The sequence below is a fragment of the Phasianus colchicus genome, chromosome 6 (assembly GCF_987193195.1).
Source record: "Phasianus colchicus chromosome 6, bPhaCol1.hap1.1, whole genome shotgun sequence".
In the NCBI taxonomy this organism is placed as follows: Eukaryota; Metazoa; Chordata; class Aves; order Galliformes; family Phasianidae; genus Phasianus; species Phasianus colchicus.
Genome location: NC_143441.1, coordinates 16,441,569 through 16,466,021, shown reverse-complemented (window position 1 = coordinate 16,466,021; position 24,453 = coordinate 16,441,569). Strand labels below are relative to the sequence as shown.

The window sequence follows — 24,453 nt, the reverse complement described above, 5'->3', positions numbered from 1 at the left end:
ATCACTAAAGCGTTGATCATTACCAGTACTACATAATTATTCACAGGAGCAAGCCACTGACTTGGATTAGAGTTAGCCTGTGTTCCTCATTTCCATCTAAAGCTCTGCTATAAAGGGGTTCTTGAACTGTGCTGTATCTCAAAAAACAGAACAAATAGGATTTGGCTCTGGCTACTTCAGAGCTAGTACTGAATTTGCAATTGAAGAGAAGTCCAATGGTAATTACTGTCATTAACAACAACAAAAAAGTTTACATTTTTATATTTGCCCAGTGATACATTTAATTGAATTTTACCCATCAGAACATAAGAGGAAAGCCCACAGATGAACTCAACAATCAAAGGAACTACAGAAAAAATATTTCAATGCATGCTTTTTCCCTTTGTAAACATTTGCAAAATAAATCTGTCCTAAGCTTCACTGTATCAAATGATTTTTTTTTTTTTAATGTTGTTTTATCCTTCCTGCTTCTGAAGCAAAGAATCTTTGTGATACTCTGCAATGAGTCTGTGTCTGGGGCCAAAAAGAATGATTTGGAAATCATCCAGAAAAGCACCTCCTTCCTCAAGATCTGGGTCAGTAATAATTATAAATTGCAGTTATAATAACTTAGCATGGGCTATAATATTTATTATCTGTGTCATGCTACATTTGCGTGATTCCTACATTTTGTTTACAGGAAAGGTTGAAGAAATTATCTGCCCAAATTCATTAAACAGTAAACTTTTATTCTAATATATTCATTTTCTTCACTTACAACTATGTATGTAGAAATCCAACCATCTGATTCCCCAGAAGCATGATTCATTTGACAGATCTAATAACTGGTAAGTGTAAGATTTCATCATACCTTGTAATTTTGTTCGTGGGACTTGGCAGGGAGTTTTCATGCACTGAATTTGGAATGTATCAGTTATTCCACTTCAGTGTTTAAGTGTGACAGAAGGGAAATAAAGAGCTGTGAGAGAAAAGTGCAGATGGAGACACTGACCAAGGAAGACCATGGTGGGTTTGTCACGGAGACCAAAGGGGTTATAGCCTTCTTCACAATGCCTCATGCAGTAATCACTTTTGGATTGCTCACAGAGGGAGCAACCTTCATGCTCCCCTACCTGCTGGATTGCATACAGCCTCAATCAGATTCTTACAAGCAGCAGCCTGGGATTCTTCATGCCTGTGCCACTGTCCTAAGGGAGAGCCTGTACTGACATCTCTACTCATGAACGTTTTGCCTAAACAAAGTTTATGTATTGTTAATACTCCAGTTTTACAGAAGGACAGCAAAACCCAATGGAAAAAAGTAAAACAAGTTTTTTCAAGTATCATGATGAGATCGTCTCTGCCCAAGGAAAATTGAGAGAAATTAGGTTGATTTAAATAGAAACAGGGTCGGGTCCTTTGTATCAGGGATTGACTCAAAGCCTAGAAAACAACTAGAGAATGCTATTATTAATATTCTAATATTTCTGTTAATATTTGTTCCGATGCATACAGAGAGACATACAAGGAATTTAGTTACATAAATTAAAAATAGGTGGATCATCTATAAGTGCAAAAGGAGGTATAAGGCAATCCAATTATTGCATAAGAAAATCCATCAGGAAATAGTTAAGCACCACAGAACATATTTCAAACAACTTGACTTGGCAACAGCATGAGAATTTAAAGAAACTGCACAAAGGAGAGAGATGCATCTTTTCAGTGGAAGTATATCTGAAGCCCAGAATTCAGGTTCTCCAGACTCCCAGACTCGGGAGCAAAGCAGTACTTCTCCATTTGGTGACCTCCCATCTTGTTTTCACAGCAACTTCAGCACTGGGTCTAATGACCATGTGCCTGTATATCAGCCACTTTTTTCTTCTGAAGATTGCTCATGGGATATCCATGACCTCTATGCAGATTCTGGAAACTGGAAGCTTTCAATCAGTATGGACGCAGTCAAGGAGCAAGAGATCCTTAAATTCTTTGGGGGAAAAAATGTAGCCTGACTGTCTACACTGTGAGCAGTTGTCCATGGATGCCAATGACTGATCCAGCTCACCACACAATGTAAAGCTTAATTGCCACTCTAGCAATAGAAACAGAAAAGTGATTTTCTCAATAGCTTAGTCTGAGACTGATTTCTGAAAGCCAGCATCACTATAAGGTTTGTGAAATGTTTGATTTAAAATGTTGCTAAGGAGGTAAGCACGACTGCTGAACTCTTGGATAATACCAGTTTGATCCAGGGATTTGAAATATGCAGACACATTTATTACTAGACGTTTCAATCTCACAGATAGTAACCTATCATTTGAATATTTACAAACCCTTGCAAAGCTGAGTAATACAATACTTAAAATTCTTATTACATGGGTAATCAAGGGAGTTACTGTTTGTTTGTTTGTTTGTTTGTTTAAATTATGGGTAATATCCTGTCCCTACTGGAGTTGGAAGAAGGCATTCTGTGAAATTACCTTAACACTGTGCTACAGAATATGCAGCTACGTGTTTAATGCCAATGATGAACAGTAGCTAATGAGACATTTTAATAGCTGGTAGTGATTAAGTACTCTACAGAATCCAAATGCATGGTCAGCAGGTAAGGAGCTCTCTCTGTCTGACTTCACATGATATGTGACACATGGAACTGCCATTTCTGAGTCTACTTCATATTCATTCCATCATAATTCTCTAAAGCATACAAAATAAAATATTTTTTTATTCCAGCTGGCAGGAGGATTCATTGCAACCAGCCAAAATTATGAATTTCTTAATTATAATGAAAGAACTTGTAGAGAAGACTAAGCTAGGTGTGATAGCATCAGAATGAACTTCTCAAGAATCTGTGCAAAGTGAATATATTTTGCAGGCTGGATGGGGACTGTTAGAATCCAGCAGGCTTAGTGTAGGAGGACAGTGACATTACAGATTGTTTAAGTCAACAACTTCAGAAGCTGTCATAGCCTTATTCAATCTGAAGAGGACAGTTATTTTTCACTGTTGCGGGTTTAGTCCTATCAGAAAATAGCCAAGAATTTCTTATTTAATGTACCAGATTTATTGTTTCTAGCTCCTGTTTTCATAAATTTTAATTAAAAATAAGAAAAGGAAGAAATGTGGCTTGCAGCTATACACAATTCAAGAGTATGAAATTTCACTAGACAATCAACAAAGAAAGCAGTATTTTTATATCCTTCCAAAGTAATTCAGAAATACCATGTATTTATGCAATTATGGGCCATCACATAACACAATCTGGAGCTGTTAAATACTGGGTGGCAAATCTTCAAACATCTCTATAGGGCCACATTTGCAGATGGCAAATTGAAGGCTTAATTCAGCAAATCTTACTGATAGAAGTAATTCTGATTTTTGCATGTCTTCTCACGGATTTCAAACTCCCTATTAACTTGAATGTTTCAGTTGCCCTCTGTAGTACTAACTGTGAGAGTGGAGTTTCCAGTATCAGTCCAGATGTCATAAATTCGACTGTGTAAATAAGCAGTTGTAGATTGCTTAAAGGATATGTGTTAAGAGATTGTTCATCAGCACCAGAATAATTCCTTATTGTTTTTTTCTTTCCCTGTGACAAAGCTTATGGACTACTTTGTCTTCCTACCCTAAACAGCTTAAAATTTATGCGTAAGAGAAAAAAAAAAAAAAAAAAGAACATATCCCTAGAATAAACAGCATTATATATAGTTACCACAAATGAGACAGAATAGACTAAGATACAATAAGACTAAGTTAATTGAGACAGTATATCCAACACAAGCACTAGTAGTGGGATTCATCCTGCCTAACTTTAGATGTGTAAAAGTTAAGTATTCAGTTTCTGTCATTCAGGTCGTTGCTATAGTCCAAGGACAGAGACAGTTTAAGAAATGATCCACTCATCTGACATATTTTAAGAGGTGATGAATCACTTTCTGGATGTGGTAGTGTCCGTTGGCTGTGAGAGGCACCCAGATAACTAGTCTACATTTACCACTTAAATGTGTTTCAGATGGCCAAATTAGGTGATAGAACCCAGCCAAACTACTTTGCAAATGTCACCTAACTGTGAAGGTGAGTTTTGAGGAAGGATTTAAGGACAGTAAATTCAGTTAGACAAGAAACAAGTATTTGTTTGTGAATGCTGTATCACTGGTCAATAGGTCAGAGCTGAAATATACAGTGTGTTTTCACTATCTGATTTCCCATTCATTCTTGCAATTCCAGACATTATTTTGGCCTTTACAACTTGCTGTATGCAAGGGAAGAAAACTTTGGCCATTTAATGAAACAGTAAAACTGAAGTCAAGGTGCTGGCAAATGCTCAGTGCAGACAGCTAAAAAAAAATCTTTTCCTGTGCAATTATGCAGGAATTAGACAGTGCATCATGAGTAGATATTAAAAATGTTTTAGGTACAAATGAAAGCAGTTAAAAAGTCAGAAAATACCAGAACTACAGTAGATAAACACTACTTCCAAAAAAGCAAGTTTTCAGAAATGTCTATTGATTTCACAGGTCTCCACATAGCTAACAAAAATATCACTGTCTGCTTGTGAAATTTTTTATCAAAAATAATTCTTGCATGAGGTCTTTAAGCCCTTGTAGTCATAACTTCTATGGAAAAAAAAATAGATAAACACAGGAAAGGTATGTGAAATCTGTATTATGTTTAAAGGAAGAGAAAATAATTGCTGAAGTTATAAATTGTTTTGTCAGCTGAGACGTATTTACATTCCAATTACTTGGTTTAGTATTTTTGCAGTTTACTCAGTGCACTTAAAAAATCCTTAAAAGAAGTAACTTAAATAAAGAAATGCAAGATTTGATGTACTTTAAAGGAAATAGTAATTCGTAACTATTATTATCATTTGTATTATATACATAATGATTTAATAATACCATTGTGTTTTATGAAAGCGTAACAGCAAGGAGTCCATCCTGGAGGCTATGAACTCAGCAGCAAGAGAGCAGATAAATCAAAGGAAAGAGGACTGCCAAACTTGTATGTGACATTGAAATGATCCTGGTTGCCCTTCAGGTCTTAAATCTACTTCTGCATTTGCAGATGCATCTTGATATTAAAATGGTTCCAATCAGTCTTTCTCTTGATGTCAACTTTTGATATTACTGAACAATAATAAACTTACGTCAATCCATAAAATGTTACAGACACAAGCCTTGTAATTTTTTCCACTTTCACTTTTCGTCCAGAGCTGATAAAAACATCCATCACACAAGCTCCAAAGCCTGGGTTGCTGGTAACAAATACTCAGACAGAAGTTGGTGTGGAAAGAAAAAACCCTTCAGTATTCTGATGTCTTCTTAATCTAATGACACATTCAATTTGATTCTAGACATGTCTTCAAATTAGATATAACAACTGCGTCTACTATTAACAGTATTTGTTTATTCTGTTAAAATGTACTGACTGTTGCTACTGTCAAATTTGCCTGTCTAAATTAGCAGTGAAGTACTTTGCCTTGCTGCAATTTCAGAACAGGGATGGCCCAGCTTAGAAAAATGTACTATAATTATCCATGAGGAACAGCCTATTTTCTTGTACTTTAACTCTAGCCCATATACTTGCAGCACAGATGAGGAACCTAAACTCTTTTTCCATTTTAATGGGATAAAAAAACAAATGAAGAACTCAGATGTTAGACAAAGGCATCCTTGGTCAGTTATGTGTATCATCACCTAAAAAACTGGAACAAGACAAAAATGCAAAGTGTGTCCTTCTCCACAAAGTCATTGATTCGCTGACTTTTATTTTTTCCAGATTAAAAAAATATTTAGAAAGAACTAATTTAACAAGCAGCCCTCTGATGCTCTCCTTCTAGCAACCTTGGGCACTTCAAGGAACTGTCTGAAAAGGCACAGAATCACAGAATTGAAAGGGTTGGAAGGGACAACTCCCTGCAGATCAGTTTCCCGACAGTAAGTTGCACAGGAAAGCATGCAGGTGGGTTTGGAGTATTTCCAGAGAAGGAGACTCCATGAACTCACTGGGCAGCCTGTTCCAGTGTTCTGTCACACAGTAAAGAAGTTTTTCCTCATGTTTGTACAGAATTTCTGTGTTCCAATTTGTGCCCACTGCCCCTTGTTCTGTTGCTGGGCGCTACCGTAAAGAGTCTGGCCCCACTCTCTTGACATCCATTCTTTAAAAACTTGCATGTGTGGATAAAATGCCCTCTCAGTCATCTCCAGCCTGAATAGTCACAGGTCTCTCCTCAGTCTTTCCTCTTAATAGAGATGCTCCAGGGCCCATATCATCTTTGAGGCCCTCTGCTGGAGTCTCTCCAGTAGTTCCATTAGCAGGTTGCAGGGCTCAGTTGAGAGGTAGCATTACACAAACTATATCAGATGTCAGATGTAGCCTATGGTAACTAATCAAAACTAGTCAGCAGAGGTTGATTCCTTGTGGCAATGGGATGGACCCAGCACCAGAAAACAAGTGCAGATGACTGGACACAGCAAAAGAGGAGCTCCTTCCCAGCTTCAGTGTCATTCACTCAGGGCAATTGCAACATGAGCTACCTCCTGCCTGAACTTTCATACAAAAAAATCCAGGGGAAAAAGCACAGGTAGAGCCCTGTGCACGTCTGAACTGAGTGCTTTTGCTGTTTGTGAAGCAGATAACATTTACAGTGCTTTTAAAAATGATTATTTTTGACTTGTGTTTGATTTTGACTGTGTTATAGATTGCTAAGTAGCAGGCACAGGTAAGCTCGCAGATATGTTCTTCTTGCCTATCTGGACTCATCTGTACCCTCTGTATCACAGAATTGATCACTACTATACCCATCACAGGTCGATGAAAAGTTCCCCAGTTCAATATTAGCTCCACATGCAAGATCTTTTAAATTATCTTTTTTCCTGGGGTTCCTCTGCAGACTTACACACATAGATAGAGAGAATATTCTGGGGTGGGCACCAGTACCCTATGTGACTGCAGCATCACCAAGTATTAAAGCAATACCACAACTGGGCCATGATCAGAGGGTTGGAGCACCTTTCCTCCAAAGGCATGCTGAGACAGTTGGAGTTGTTCAGCTAGGAGAAGACAAAGCTCCAAGGAGACCTTACTGCAGTCTTCCAGTACTCATAAGAAAAATGGAGGGATACTTTTCATAGAGGCATGTAGTGATAAACAAGAGGTAATCGTTTTAAGCTAAGAGAGGGTAGATATAATTTAGAGATAGGGAAGAACTTTCTCACTATGGGGGTAGTGAGGTGTTGGAACAGGTCACCCAGAAAAGCACAGGTGTTCAAGGCCAGGTTGGATGGGGCCTTAGACAGCCTGAACTAATGTAGCAACTCTGACCATAGCATGGGAGTAGAACTGGATGGGCTACTATGTTCCTTCCGAACCAAGCTATTCTCTCCTCTCCTCTCCTCTCCTCTCCTCTCCTCTCCTCTCCTCTCCTCTCCTCTCCTCTCCTCTCCTCTCCTCTCCTCTCCTCTCCTCTCCTCTCCTCTCCTCTCCTCTCCTCTCCTCTCCTCTCCTCTCCTCTCCTCTCCTCTCCTCTCCTCTCCTCTCCTCTCATTTTCCTTTCCATTCCATCCCATTCCAATCATTTTATGAACTGTAGCAACAGCCAATGCAGTAATGGTAAAGGCTGGTCTCCATTCACACTGTGCACTTAACATTACCATTCAATAAAACAGAAAAAAATGACTTCCCTGTTAGGAGTTTCATGGCTTGCTAACTTATGCACAAGTAACTATGAAGCCATACTTTATTATAATTCATGAAAGGAAATGAAATACAAGTCTTAACATATTCCAAACATCAGTTCCTCCCTTCATATAGATAAAGAGTGAAACTATATTTAGCATTATTTACTTCCTTTCCAGATGATCCTTAAAGGGTCCCTAAGTTATTTTCCATACACTAAATCAGACTTGTCCCAAACAGTAATATAGGACTGATTAATCAATTATAATCCTCTGCTATTACAGCTAACTACAGCTGATTAACCTTTGCTCTTGAATCATTTGAAGTTTTTGGTCCCTCTCCCCCTAGAAGCCTGCTCTGAGAGTAATGCCTCCTATTATGTTGGCCCACAAATCAGAGGTGGATGTTGTTGGTATGGCTGTAGAGGCTGAACCATCCCACTGATGTTCCGTTATGTGCTGTTGCCATGTGGCAGATGGCAGCAGAGGGGCAGTCTGACAGAATGGCATCTAACGTGGAAGAGCGGATGAAGCAAAGAAAACTGAATTCTTCCATACAGAAACAATTGCACCCATCGACATTCATACACTTGCTGAGCATTTATGGAGACCAAACAGTGGATGCGAGCACAGTGAGGTGGTGCATTTCAACAGCAACACGGGGACACTTGTGCTCGTACAGATTTTCGCTGGTGGCAAAAATGCATGGCTAATGGTGGTGACTATGTTGAAAAACAGTGTTCTGTAGCTTAGAAGTTTGTTTGTCAAATAGTGTTATTTGACAGTGTTATTGTGCTCTTTGCATCTGTTGCAGTTTCCATGGAAATAAATAGGAGGCATTACTTTTGGAATGACTTATATATACATCTATGACAGTGCCTGGTTTCATTTCCATAATATCTGATTACTCTGGAATGCTGTTGGTTAGATACAAGTGCTCACAGAAAACATGGCAAAAAAACCATATGTACTCATTAGTGAAAAAGATCATCATGACAGATTGTAGTCCATATGTGGAAATTCTTTCTGGTAATCTTGCTATTTACATAACACATGATAAATCGATCGTTTTCTAACAACAAGTTTCATTTTATATAATATCTTTTAAATCATAAAGACATGAAAAAGGTTATTTTGTTTATATTTATTCTATTAGGAATGATCTGACAAAAATGTATGTTATATTTGTTGCTTTAGTTTTAGTGTATTTATTTATTCATAGTGAAACAGAGACATTGCAATACTGGTTGGAACCAATAGAAGTAAAACAGGACAGAATAACTGATGCCTCTAATTCATGTCACGAAGTTCAGAAAATTCAGTATACTTCAGAAATTTGCCTCCAGCAGTTTTCTAATCTACTGTATGTGGGAAAAGGAAAGTGTTTATTAGTAAATCAAAGAAGCCAATTAAATCTTGCAATGCAAATGCTAGAATTTACTTATATTTAATTAAACCTTACTGTATAATTTTAATTATTTATTTTCAAAATATTAGTAATATTGAAATATTAGTCAAATAATTCTTACTTGGCATTTGAATAGTTTAGAAGTTAAATATTTATAAAGAAAAGTTTCATTTAGGAGATTCAAATAGTAAGAAGATATAGCTGAAAAGTGTGCAGTCTGGAAAGCAGATGACTTTATCTCAGCGAGTTTTTTTGTTCCTTTTAAGTACTGAGATGTTCAACAAAAAATGTTAAATGGAAATTTCTTAAAATAGTTATTTTCTTTATTTCTTAAAATAGAATCATTTTCCTGTAATCTTTCCTTAGGCAGAACCTTAACCTGAAGACATGTACAATCTGTTCCAGAACTCATGTAATCAGTGGAAACACTTCAATTTACTTCAGTGAGTTTTAGAGAAGGAAATATTAAAAAGTAGCAGACTGCTCTGTCACATATTTGGACAGCAAGCACATCACATCTTTGTGTCAGAGCTGCTCTGGACTCCAGCATAGATTATTGCACATGATATTCAGACACCCAAATTTCCTCTCTGGATTGGAAACAATGCCTGAAGCAGATCATAAACAAAGATTTTTTTTCAGATATATTTACTGGAAAAAAAAAGTAAATAAATTGAATTTGTGTGGTTTTGTGGCACTGTTTTATAGAACTGTTTATCTTATGGTAGTGCCTTTCTTCAGGGAGCTTGAAAGATAGTGTGGTGACATGAAGGAATATACCTGTATCCACACTGAAACCGTGGGTAATGATTAACTACTAAGTATTTTGTGAAAAACAAATAAACAATCAAGCAAAAAAAACAAAACCACATAGAATACAGTGGGCAAATTGCTGTATTTTTCCAGAGTGACAAATTCAGAAATGTGACTGCCCTATGCATTTGATTATCAATGTGTCTATTTTTCTTCTAAATGGGCAAGAATTTGGAGAAGCTTCATCCTTATTTTCTTTTTATTTAGTGTAGGTAGATAAATACATAAATAACCCAACCAACTGCCAAGAGGTGATTTTATTTAATTTTCATTAAAGTTCTCAGAAAAACGCCTAAGCAGTATCAAGGATAGTGTAACCACATTACTTAATCTACTTTAACAGTGTGCTTCCAACACAAGAATTTATTGTTTTCTGGATGAATGCATTTATCTGCTGTAATAAATCACTCTTTTTATATTACCAAATAAGTATTTATGGTGACATTAATTACGTACTTTGGCTGCAGGCAGTTTTGCACAGATCTGTAGAGATCTGTGACAACAGCAAAGAACTATATTAATCATACATTCTTTGTTAGGCACCTGTTAGCATATCCAATTTTTTTTATGCAATACTCCAAAAGGACTTGATATGTACGCCTCCATTTTTATGGAAAACTCTCTGAAAATAGCAGCTCACTGCTTGAAGCAAAGCAAAACTCTCTGCCTGTTTGGGAATGGCTACACTCTGGTTATCATTATGCCAGCAGAGTATTTTTACTGATACTTATTACTGGTTTAGAAACAGGGATGGATTTTAGGGAAAATACCTTTCTTGAGCACAGTAGTGACAATAAATACAGCAGAAGAAGACAAAAGGGATGTGACAGTTGACAGAATTTAGTCTTGTGTCACTTGAGTAGATCTTGTAGATTTGAAGACTCAGCTCATGAATTATTTTTTTTACTTTTTAATTTTAATGATTTTAGGCTTTGGAGAGCCCCTGTATTTCAAGTTGAATTATCAAACTTTCCAGACAGTCCCCTGGCCAAAGTTGTCTTTGAGGAATTATTGATAACTTACCAGATAGATACTATTGCTATCTTACCACTGACTGGCAAAAAATCAGTAAGTAAGTATTTTCAAAATACTTTTTGATCATATTAGTTATGAAATAACCCCAAAGTTCTTTATAGAGAATTACTGCAATTTATTTGAGCTTTTATTTGAATAAGGACCAATGTCACATTTATTTCTCCCATGGTGAAATAAGTAGGTTGGGTTGTCGGATGTAATTTCCTCTGTATTGCCCTAAGAACTGCAAATACTTCGAGGGGAACAATCCTGAAACCATCGTCAGAAAGTCTCTATCGCATAGAAATCAGAGCAAATTATTAAAATATAAAAATAAAAATAAACTTGTATAGAGTCTTTTTTTTCCTGAAACATGCCAAAGAAATAATAAAGAGAAAAAAAAGGGTCAGAGAGTCCATGGAGCCATTACTGCTGTTGCTTTAATGAGGAAATGGATGCTTGGATGAGAGGTGACCAAAACAGTGGCTCTGCCTGGAAGGGTTACTTCTGCTAATCACTGTGACTCAGATTGCTCTGTGAGGAGGGCAGCCTGTGATGTCTGCCTGGGAAACCAGGCAGGCAGGAAGGGTAGGAGTATTTCACACAAGTTGGCTGTTTTTGCATTTCTTTTATCTTGTCCAAGATCAGCTACTAAGTGACTGTTATGTATGTGTGGTTTTTTAAGCATCCTATTTTGCAGCTAGTACTAATTCAGCCTTAGTAATGTTTTGTTTGGCTGTGATTCACTTTGAACAAAGCCTTTCAGGAAACCCCTCCAAGCAGCTGTTCTGTTCTGAGGCCTTCTGGTACCAGACTCAAAATCTCAGGCAAGTTTCTTTTATTAAATTATTGAAAGATACTTATGAAATTCCAGTGTCTGACAAGGATGGGTACAGTGCGAGTTGTATAAAAGAAAACTAGATGATATGAGAAACTAGATGTTTCTGATGATGTTCATCAGCAAAACTTGTAGTGAGAAGTGAATCCCTTGAGTAATCCCAAAGCTATAAAATGCACATTCCTTCTATCTGTCATCCCTTTTACTTGGTGTCACTGAAGTCAAAACTTTCACTGACCTTACTTGGCCCTATATGTTACAGCAAGGACACAAGCAATGTTTTGATTTCAATGCATTTGGACGACTTAGGGCTCAAGATTTCTATTCTCCACTATTGTGTTTTGCCTAATCAGTCCAGATCCCTAAAAATACTGGGGTTTTCCACAAGGAATCCATTATTTTAAAGATGCTTATTATCCATTAATAAGAATATATATAAATCTAAGCAAATGTACACTCTGATTAATATTTGTCAATGTGTAACATGGGAAATATAGTGGGTGTCTCTTAGTGATAGGACAATATAGCTAATATTACTCACACACACCACCAGACAGAGGAAAGAGTCTGTGTAACTTTGCCAAACTTACATGAACTTAAGGAAATATATGGGGTTAGATTTGCATTAAGAAAATTAAATTAAGAAAATTCACAGAGAATCCAATAAAAAAAACTATGTTGTATGCTTTATAAAAAGGAAGAGGTTGTTATACAGACCTTAGAATTATCTCTTCAATGCTAGGCAGGTCTCTTTTCTAGGACCTGCATCCTGATGCCTGTAAAGTTACAAGTAAAGTTTTCTCAGAGAGTTTCAGCAGAGGCTTTCCAGGGAAAAAACAAAATTGACTTTTTCACACCTTGGTTTCTTTTTCACGAATAAGAGATTTTTCAGACCCTATCTAGATGTGTCAAAATTCAGGGTTTTTTTTTTTTTTTTTTTTTTTCTGAAACCCCATAGGACTTTGCTTTCAGACAAGATGCAAACAATGAATTCTATTTTCTTACTAATATCAACTACTCTGTGTATTTGTAACAACAAAGATTTCACAGTCTTATGAAGACATGAGAAACTGAATAAAGCCTACACATAACTCCTGTTGACACAGTCTTATTTTGCCATCAGTTATGTTTGAGAAAAAATTAATTTACCTTCTTAATCTGACCATTATGAAAAAGTAATAGGTATCCCTCCAGATTAGACTGAAGTAACTTTCCACTGTTGGTTTGAATTTGAAAACCATTCATATCTCTCTCCCTTATTTCTGAAATTTGGGCTGCCTTATTTTATTTAAGGAACTGGGCTAGTATTTGAGAGCAGAAGTATTAGCTTCCCGCCTGGAAAAATTCAGACAAGGACCAGATCTTCATCTGGTGTTAATGAATCTTGAGGTTTCAGTTTCAGAGAAATAAAGTGATACTAACCAGATGAGGATTTGGCTGATGCACTTTTGTACATTAACTTGTCATCCATTATTTGAAACTTTCCCAAACATTTTTGTTGATTCACAGTGGCTTCTTCTATCATACTTGAATCTGTGTACTCCTTTGGCTTTGCTTAAAAGAAGGCTCTGTAATATGCTAGGAAGATTAGTCTTAGTTTAAGCAGTAAAATGAGCTGAAGAATCCTGAAAAGTGTTATTGGACTTCTCTGTCTATACAATGGGATTCTCTACTCTTACCAACCTAACCTTAATGACCACGCAGTAGGAAAGAAGAAAATTGATATGCATCACCCTTGTGCCTCTTGTAATCTGAAGGCTCCCTTATTAAAGCCAAAGCTGCTATAAGGCTATGTGGAGCACAATAGTGCCTAGCCTCATCCATGTGCTTTGTGCTACTAAGGCAGGGGACAGAGGAGATGCCAGCAACTAAGGCTTCATGGAACAGTCTGAGAGCAGGCAAAGCCCCAGTTATCAGCCTTAGATGAATCATGCTTCTGAAGCAACATAAAGACTACGGATCACAGAAAATCCAGTTCACAAAGGTGGCAATGACAACAAATGGCAGATGTCAGCAAAAATTATGTCACTAACCATCAAACCACTTGACAGTTATGAAACAACTTCTAACTGACTTTTTTATTTACAAGCTCAAGATCAAAGTTTTCTTTCTGAATGACAACAATGTATTTAAGAATTTTATCATCACAAGATTAAATGCTGGTTTGTCACAATGCTTATTCAGATCATTTCAAGAAAAGATGAAGTCTTCTATTGGCCATAGAAATCAAAAACAGTAACTGTATCATCTTCCTACTGTCAGAGTCTAAAAAATGCACTCAGTTTACAAGGTCCTTACTGATTTTCTGTATTGTATATTTTCTATGTCTTTATGAAGTATACTTAGAACTGCATGTAATATAGTTCTAGGAAAATATACCATGTTTGCATAGTTTCTATGCAAAGCACAGGATTAGACAAATTTTTAAAACACTGACATTAATAATGCTATGAACAATTTGCAACCCATTCTGAGGCAAAATGTCACTTAGAGGAGGGTGGAGAATATTCTAGATGCCAAGATACAGATACTAAACAATGGTGAGAGAAGACCAATGTACTGTCAGGTTTTTTGTGGTTGTTTTTTTAATTTTTTTGGGGGGGGGGGCGGGGGGGAGGGGTTTGGAGGGTAAGTACTGAAAAATGAGGAGAAAGCAAGCAAAAAGCAACTGTCCAAGACTGAGGTAAAAAAAGCTTCCCATCTTCATCATGAAAAATAGAATAGCCACAGACAGGAACTGTCTGGGAGGAAGTAAGCATTTTCCTTTAAACAGCAAAGAAAATAAGCTTGTTGAATAAAATAAACTGGCAAAATGCTGCATTCATGCCTTCCACTGGAGGCTTCTGTCAAACATACCAAAGATCTTTCCCAGGGACCATTTGTGTGAGCAAAACCAGACTTGCACAGCACACATTGAAAAATCTGGTGGCCTACTGCTTTATAACATCGACAGCAGCAGCAGCAGAGTTGGCCCTGTAGCTTCTATGTGCAGATGGCAATCTGGATAACAGCTGGCTCCTGGGGTGCTTCTCTGCTCTCTGCTCCCCACGATGGGGACATGGCTCTGTGCTCCAGCTGGGAGCCCTGCGGCAGTGGGTGTGCAGCCACACAGGTGGCCTTTCCTGGCCTGGAGAATGGATACCTCAGGTCCCACACTCTCTTTTATTCACGGACATTTAATGACAATGAGGCTTAAAAGGTTATATATTGTAACACAAAGTTGCAAGCAAATAAAAGCCCTTCTATCCTACTCAACAGGATTATTTTAACCATGATTTTTGGTGTCTCACTATAGTTCTTTTCAAATGTCCTAGATATGATATGTCCCAGATTTTGTAGCAAAATCATGTGCTCATCTGCCCTGAACTTTTGTTACTTCACTTTTCATTGATTTCCATTTACATTTCCTTGGATACAGTCTGAGATACAAATGCAGCTTATTCTCTCCGGACAGCATGTTGAGCACATTACTGTTATTTCTCCCCAGTTCACCAAAACCACCTGCGGGTATACAACCCATCTGTGTGATTACCTTAGTGCTACTGCTGCTTCTCCTAGGGCAGTGTCTTTGAGTCACCTAAAGGTAACCAACCCATTCTCCTCCTCTCAGGCCCACTGCTGGGTGGTTCCCCTCTCCTCTTTTACAACAGATTCGGACAGAGCTGCTAGTATACTCAAAAGATTACACAAAACAAATGTTACATTTATATTTTCACAAGAACACTTCATCATGAAGCTTTGTGTGGAAAACACAAAGCACGGCTTTATGGTGAATGTCAGACTTGGTCACAGGGGCCAGTTCAAGCATGAAGACTTCAGTCACTTTCTGGTCACTGCATATCCCGAGGCCAAAGGCAGCTACAAGCTCAGTGCATGCGTGTTGGCTGGGCACCTGCAGTGAGACAGGATGGCTGCAGGCCTTGTCACTTAGGCTGCAACAGCAGCTTCTCCTTTCCTGCTTTTACCACTGTTTCTGTTGGACTGAAAGGATCTCAAAACAAGTTAGTTTGTTTTATGGCAGGAATACTAATTTAGACAGAAAACTGAAATGAAAGGTGGAATGTGAAAGCATGCAAGAGGCCTCTCTTCCACTCTCTTGTCCTCTATCAAGGTGCTTTTTGCAGAGAAGATCCCGAAGAAGGTGACTGGCTGCTCTCCTACTGGGGTTATCCAGAGCAGGGAATGGCTGTGCTGCAGTCAGTGTGGGGTTTCCCTCCTGCAGAAGGGGAAGTGCACATTATCTCCATCACATTATCACACAGATGCCCCACAAATGGCATCCTGGCTTACCTGCCTAAAGCTACTACAGATCCCAGTGTGGAAATCAAATGTTGTTTCTGCATTAGAATTGGATAATACTTTTTTTTTAATTTCATGATCTATATCATGAAATAAAAAACTTCATCATAATAAAAAACTTCCATCACTTATTCTCTAGACGATCCTTCCCAGGAATGCACACTCTGTATATAGGTGTATATATGTATATTTTGTCATACACATTGCAAGAATATCCTGCACGAGACCAAACCAGAGAACAAGTGATGGCATGCCCAAGGAAGCGCCTGAAGAGACATCGGAAGGCCTGGCATCATCTTTCCCCCCTCCTTCTCCCCCCCCACTGCTCTTTGTTTAAGGAAGACTTTGAAGAAAATCACCATATCAATATGACAAGAAGAGCACTGAGACATCTTGGAAACAACAGGATGGCTACTGACTGACACCAGATAAAACACGAATCAACAAATGTAAACTGTGATAAGACTGTGAACCTAGAGTACCCAGCCAATGGAGAAACAGGGCAGAGGGATGGATAAAGGGAAAAACAGGGTATAAAGACTGTCATCTTGTGTCCACAGGCGCGCTCCTGCTTGTGGGACGCCCACCATTGCAATCGTGAATAAAATCTGCTTTTACCAGAGATACCGTCCTCACAAAAATTATTTGGATGCTTCCAACACCAGGAGGCCGCAAGATGGCTGGTGTCTGTGCAGAGAGAGAGGAGAGCAAAGGAGGCTTGGCTCTGTTAGGTGAAGTGCTGGCTCAGTTCTGGTGACAGCAAATGTCTGCCTCTTATTCTAACCACTAGACATCACTGCTTTTGGCCAAGCGATTAAAAGAGCCAGAATCTTTAACCAAAACTCTTATTTCATCCCAAAGTTTCCATTGGACTGGTTTACACATCCTTTGCTCATTTTTAAGGGTGGGGAAAATCCCTCAATGTAGTCAGTGATGACTGCTAGAGGAGACTGATGCTATTTGCATGCCTTATTGCCATCAGCAAGCACTGAAAGTCATGAATAAGAGCCCAAACATCACAAGCTTGCCTAAAAAGTATAAAGTAATAATAAAATTTAAAATAAAGTTTTAAAATTGCAAAGTGATGTTCTTCTCATTACACTTCAGCTGTTGGAAATTTGGGTTCATTTTTTACCACTCCTTTTCCACCGTCTTGCAGCCTGGAAACATTTTGCAGAAATGAAAGCTGAGATTTACACACTTCTGACTGCTGGTACATTGCAGCTTCTATTCAGTTTCATGATAAAGCTTTGAAAGCTGAGAATGTAATGCAAATTGCATTTTAAATAGTTACTTTAAACTTACAAACAAAAGCTGGGAAATAAATACAATAGCGTCATTTCTTAGCATTTTTAAATAATGAAAATATTTACCATACATAATAAACCATATATTCAGTGACAGAAAACTTGATGTAGAGTTTTATATTTCTATATCCTGCCATAGCAGTGGGAAGCAAAAATATGGACTATTTAATCCTGAATTTCTCACCATAGATGTGTTTACAAGAGACCAAAGAGGTACCAAAACCTTGTTTTCACATACAAAATAAAATGTATGCCCATAAAAGGCAGCAGCAGAGCAAGAGATCTTTCCAGAAAAGGAGGTTGGTTTCCTCACTATTGTGAATACAATACTTAGAGCAAGAACTGGAACTTCTGCATTTTCTAACCAATGCATTCACATTTGTAAACAGTACGACATTCACAAGTTTTATTTTTCTTTAACAAATTCCAGAACTGAAAACTGTTGTTCTTATTAGAAACAGTACTTTTAGTGTCTCAGTTTGATTATGTTTTCCTCTTCTCTCCATTTCACATCTTCTAAAAATGCAGACTTCCCTTCACTTCTCTGAATTTGCAGTAGCACTCCATTCTTTTTAACTATGCCCTACAAAAATCCCAGGAAATCTAGTTACAGATTTTTATTCATTCTAAACAATCTGATTCAGGATTGTCTATTAAGAATTACTAACTTCTCTTGAACTGTCAATAGCAACACTGAATCTTCTTGCCTGTTCTACTGAAAGACTTACCTAGGTGTTAAGAAACTGCACTTAATTTTTAGTTTCCAGTTCTAAATGGCTCCACTGTGATTCTCATTTGGAACTTTGTCACCCTCTAGTGTCACGACAATGGAAGTGAGAAGAAAAAAGGTAAAATGTGAAGATATCTAAAAGGTACCCATAGTGACCTCGTACTGTGGCTACAGAAATAACCAGGATTCAAACAATAGCTATATTGAGAGCAATCATCTTATTGCCTTATACTTGTACAAGAGTCAGCTGCTGGTGTGGATAATAAGGCTAAAATCATCTGTCTTTACCAAGGCCATCAGGACTGAGCAGCAAGCCTCGGGCAGTACATCACAACACACACGTGCCCTGGCTAAGCACAAAGGTCTGTCAAACCTCTCCTTGTGTTTACTTATCTGTGGCTCACAAAGACATTTTTGAAAAGAAAATGTTTTTGCATTTGACTGACCAAACACTTGCCTTCTAGCACAGCTTAATGCTGTTCAGACCAGGTTAGGTGAAAGTAAACCCAACCCAAGCTCTACTTTTCCCTTGGTCTTCCACAGTAACAGGTGACAAACAGACTCAGCACATCTGTTTCCTTCTAGTGCTTCATCTCTGATCTCAGCAAAATCATCTGAACTCTTGGAACCCTATACCAACATTCATGTCTTCTCTCAGCTCCTCAAACTCCACCTCTCCCATGCTCACTCCTTACATATTCTTTGTGGTGTTGTCTTTTCTTGCTGTCATTTTTCGTTATTGCTCCTGCTTCCTTTCATGCTGCAGTGAGATTGCACATACACCTTTTTATTTTTTTCAGCTTATATTCTCCATTCCTACCCTCAGAGAAGATTACGGGGTAAAGGCTGCACAGAGCAAGAAGATATAAGCTGGTGTCACTGTAGCTGTTGCAGAATGAAAACCAAGAAGCTGGAAGGGAGACTCATCTCAGTGAAAAAGAGATTTGGGGTTAGAAAGGTTTGTATGAAAGGTAGAAGGAGGAAAACAAAAGGCTCTGTAGTACTTGCAGGCTTTGGCGACTGGAAGGATGGGAAGCTCAGGAGTTTTGGTCTGGAGACCAAAGAGGATAGAAATGGAATTGCACCCCAGAGCTCATCTACTCAGGATCAGTTCAGAAGCAGAGACCTGCACAAGGGCACCTTCTGCCAAACTGCTGGGTTCTATCAGAAATGTGGCAGTCCTGCTGTACAGCCCTACGTTTGGAGCAGTTCCCATGCCTTATCCACAGCACAATGCTTGCTGAAAGCATTTGCCTGAAAGCATTTTTTTGAAGTGCATGGGCCGTTACAGACTGCCCCAGACAGCAGGGAATGTCTACCTTCATTACTGCTAGAACAATCAGATTTTGAGAGCTCGCTTAGCAATGAATGTACTTCAATGTCTACTTGGTGAAGCATCATTAAACCTAGAATATTTTTAATTACAATCAATAATAATGCTGGTTTTAATGGAGTGTATATTTATATTGCAAAACTACCCAGAACTGAGTCTGTCTGCCAAAAATAGTACCAGAACTGAGAGGCAGTGGCAGAGCTCTGCAGTGATATTTGCACAGTCTGCACCTTCTCAGGCCATTGCCTGGCTTCCATAGTGCTGCCCTCTCCTTTTTGTAAGCAAACTAAGATATTTAGTTAAAAGATTGGAGATGCATAAGGTGAGACGGAGGTTCAAATCCAGTGAGTTAATCATCCCAGAAGTTCAAGCCTGATCCTGGCCTGTCTTTTGTTGTTGTTTTGTTTCAATCTGTCTTTAAATGGCACACATATTTCCTGTTTGTCATTGAATATTTGCCACATTTCACCATAGAAATGTTCCACTGCTCAACAGAGTAGTTCGTCTAGCACTTTGTGATCCTTCAGATGAAAGAAAAATTGAAATAATGTATGCCATTTAGAGTAAGGACTTGGGAAAATCTACAAAATATCGATCATCTCCTACTGAATAATTTACTGTGTAAAACTGTTTCAGGCAAATGGTCGAGCAACAGGTCACATTTTTAAATATGCTTTTTGAATGATTATGCTTAAAGTATGTTTTTGGATCTTGGTTTCTAGAAACACAAGCACCATTTAGTTAATCCACATCTGGTATGCAGTATATAATGCTGAATGCTTTACTCAGAGTCATGCCAAAATTTAAGTGATCAACAGAAACAGTGTCTGCAAAGTGAATATATGAGAACATAAATTACAGTGACAAAAGATTGGAAATTTAAGATGCCAAACATAGAATCCAAATAAAATTGATATATCGAGAATCTGCACTCCAGGGGCCAAGAAACCAATTCATATAATTTGACACACTAGGCAGGGGCTTCCCATAGAGGGTAATTGACACTTTGCAGGATCAGGCCCACAGAGAAAGAATTATCTGTGAGTTTTAAACTGTAGATGAAACTCATGTATTTGGCAGTCTAACAAAACCTTGCTAGATGAATGGGTCAGAATTTTTCATAGTGCTGTATTAATTCTACAGCTGTTTACACTGCACTAATTTTAAAATGGTAAACTCATATTTAAAAAGAGGTGATACTGATAGCATCAGCTGTGAATAAGTTTGCTTGACACTTTCTGTGTCAAGCACCCTGTATTCTGTTGCTATAACTTAGCAACTAAGTTGACTGTTTGCTATTTTAATGTTGAAATTTCACATCTTATTTTATTCTGTGCACTCACACTTGCTAGAAACCACCTTTCCTCTCTCGCTCCTTCCCTTCCTTCTTCACTCACTCATTCCCTCTGTCTCTCCTCATATTCTCCAAAGTCAGGGCCAGATTACACAGACTTGTGTTTATTCACCACCTTTTCTCTTTCTCTACTGTACACCTCAGGGAAGTGAACTGAGACTTGTAAGGGGACAGGTTTTGTGTTGTAAATATGCCCTTTCCTGAGTTCAGTGAGAAGCTTAGCAAGCTTAACCAGGGTCCAAGACTTCAAAAGATCTCTACATCAGTGCTCAGGAGGGACTGACTTGCTAGCACTTTGTGGCTGGAACTCCAAAAGGTGCAATGACACTCTCAGCCAGGAGTGACAGAGCTTTTCCTACCAATAGCTGCATTTCTGCAATGTTACAGATTAAGACCGAGAACTTATCTTATCTGGACTTTTATTCCCCCTTCTCTCCCCTCCCCTCCCATTTTCTCCTTTCTGTTACAGGTAGAGGATGAAGCTGCAGGTTACGAATGGGTATGAATGTAATACATGAAGATAGTACTGGGAAAACACAGTAGAAACGGGAACTGGAAGTTTGTGGAAAGAAAGAAAAATTGGCTCAAGAATTTATGATGGGAAGATGGTAGGAGTGAGGGTCAGAAATGAGAGAGGGAAGAACAAACAATAAAACAAGGAACTTAGTGGAGACATTGGGACTAGAGCCAGAATTCTGCATGGGATATGCTGCAAAAACAATAGAACAAATTATAAATCTCTGGAAAACCATCATTTGAGTAGATAGCAGTACTTGTTATTCACTTCCAAACTTCACAGATTGTATTAGTACTCATCACATTCTCCCAAATTCTTGACTCACATGTTAGGTCATGTACTCAACACTAGAATTCAAGTAACCATGGACATAGTTAAGATTTTTCTTTCTGTTTTACCTTCGAATTTATCCTTTGGCCAAAGGAAGATACACTGAATCAAGATCTGGGAACTGTAAGTTCTAGTTTCATACGTAAGTAATGTATTATTACTGTCATTGTTAATGGGTCCTTTCCTCAGCAAGCTAGCCACATTACAACTAACATTGCTTTGTATTTTTATTTTGTACAGAAATACCGTGCAGAGATGTGTAACAAGATTTATACTGATGCAGCGTGTAATTACAACACACAAAAAAAGTATAATTTCTTGGATGCCAGTTTTCAAAAAAAAATACTTTTAAGACTTTCTGTGTGTGTACGTAACTCTTTTAACTCAGAAACACCAACCCAGCAAAACCTCTAGTTTGCAAGCCAGCAACATTTTGAACAATACCTATAAGTTCAAATTGCTGGTTAAAAGCTGGTGAAAGATTCTGAATAGGCATGAACCTAGGAAAGAAGACATTTAGTACTTGGCAAGATTAAGTCCTCTGCATGTAGCTTGGACAACACTGGAAATCAATGCATCCTGGATCCCATCCCTCTGCAGTAACAACAAATTACATCACGTTGCCTGTTCCATCATTTTACAGTGCAGTCCCTTTGCTAAATTAATTTTTGGTTTATGCAAGCACAGTTCCCAGCTTTAGATGGCTTTCCACTACCTTCACACCACAGCCAAGTATCTCCCTCCCCCACCAAGCATCACACTAGTGCATAACTCATGCAAGACTGTGCTCTCCCAGCTTTCTCCCCACTGGACATGCAATTAACACCCTTACAGCCTAGCACATTTAAAATCCCATCAGCATTGCCTGAATTCTTTAGTAGCAGCCTAAGTTTAGAAAAGGACAAATAAACTCATTTATACAAGTTACATTAAAAATAGTGGTTATGCTGTGACAATAGAAGCAGGGGAAATCCCAGTTGGTTTTTGGAACATTTCAGGCTTCCTGCTTCATTGCCTCTGCTCCAGTATACTCAGTTACATAACCCAGCAAACAGCACTGACATACTCATCTGAGCAGGAATGTCGCCAAAAATATTTGGTCTATTGAACACCCCTGGTATACAGCCTGAAGACTTTTGTGACTCTCCTCCATATGAACTTCAGCTTTAAATGGCAGAGAAGTGTTTGTGCTGCTCTCCCTTGAGAAACCTAGACTTAGTTTTATGAAGCCATCAATATTAATGTTCATGCAGCATTAAGAAAAGCTGTTTTCCCCTTGTAGTCCCAAACATGAATGACAAAGTAGCTTTGTAATCAATATCAATTTAGAACTTCTTGTTTCTACCCCTCACTTTTCCCCATCTCTTTGTGGGGTACTCTTTTGTTTGTTTGTTTGTTTGTTTATTGCTGGGCTCTATCTTCACTTTTCTTTCTAATATTTCCCCTGTTTATTTATGTGGCCTTCTTAGCCTTGGGCTTACATCAAGGTCCTCTGCAGCGTGCAGTCATGTAGTTACACAAATGTCTCCATAAAGCTGAAATTATCACATACTTTCCATGTGAAATCCACAGTGCTTTGCTTTTTAAGAAAAACAGAGAAGGGAGAAGTACACTTTGAAGCACATGCATTCAAGATCTTGGAAGGTGTACATTCCCTATAAAATCTTTGAGAACTACAACCATTACTCTGTTCTATACAGCTACTCACCAGAGCAGGGTCCTTGCAGACTTCTTTCTCTTCTGAACTCTAGGTGCTTCTGAGATGAAAATGTATTTTTCAGAAAAGATCTCCTAAAATTCATCCAGCAGAGATTGCATTTCACTGGAGACTGACTGTTCTATAGGGCTAATGATAGAATTTTCTACATGTATAAAGTTTAAACTGCAGTATTTTTGCAGACAGCTCCTATTTCAAAAAATAATCAAGCAGAGAAAGTTGTTTTACTTTCACACAATACTTTTTAAGGAATCCAGAGAATTTAGAAACTAACCTATCTTTTTTTGAGTTCTACCAATGCCCACCTAATGACTTTCATGTAAATACTGTATTCAACTTGCTGTGGCTGCTTCACAGCAGCTGGGAATAAGTGCAGCTGACAGCCAGCTTGTGTCAGCAAGCTGGGGAAGGGCCTTGGTCCAAGCTATACGATGAAGACATGTCTATGTAGTCAGGTGGAGACAGTTGTGGAACAGCTTAGCTCATTTTCTAAGCTGCAAAATGGAAGATACATTCAGTCCAAAGACTGTTTGGACATGCTAACATGGAACTGAGCCCAAGCTAATAAGTTCTGCTCAGAGGCAGGTTATTCTTTTACATAAGTTGGCTGGTCCCTTATTTGGTGAGGTATATATGCTACAGCTTGAAATAACACAGTTCAGCCTTTAGTACGAATGTTGATTGCTCGACAGTCTGCTCAGAAAACCAGACCTTCTTCTCCTTTTTCTTGTTCACCATTCTGAAGATCCCAGGAAATCTGTCAACTAATATAGGGTATATTTTGCTTGCACGGCATGGCAGACATTAAACTGAAATTAAGATGCTAAATCTCTTAAAGGTTTCTCTTTCATACTCTCAATGTCTTTCACTTAGTAGAACCAAGCAAAAGCAGAGAGAACTTCTAACTATTCTCCCTTGTAACTATCTTCTATACACATTATGGTAGCAATGTATTTTACAATACACTTGGAGTTTATCATTTTTTAAGTTCAATATTACAGTCTTGAACTAAAGTGCCTAAAATGGTTTCTGGGCTATGCAGAACTTCATGACCTCCTAGACATATATATGTGCACACATATATCCTGATTGAAATACCTTGCAGGCTGCATCTCACAGTGTCAAGTACTTTGTCTTC

At 38.2% G+C, this 24,453-nt stretch overlaps 1 long non-coding RNA gene across 1 annotated transcript in view; it reads right to left on the bottom strand.

Annotated features, from left to right (window-relative positions):
- Window positions 1-14,420: 14,420 nt before the first annotated feature.
- LOC149917455 (uncharacterized) overlaps window positions 14,421-24,453 on the bottom strand; it is a 62,084-nt gene continuing 52,051 nt past the window's right edge. The window contains exon 3 of the long non-coding RNA XR_016467720.1: window positions 14,421-15,944. This is a non-coding gene — a long non-coding RNA (uncharacterized LOC149917455). The remainder of the gene's footprint in view (window positions 15,945-24,453) is intronic.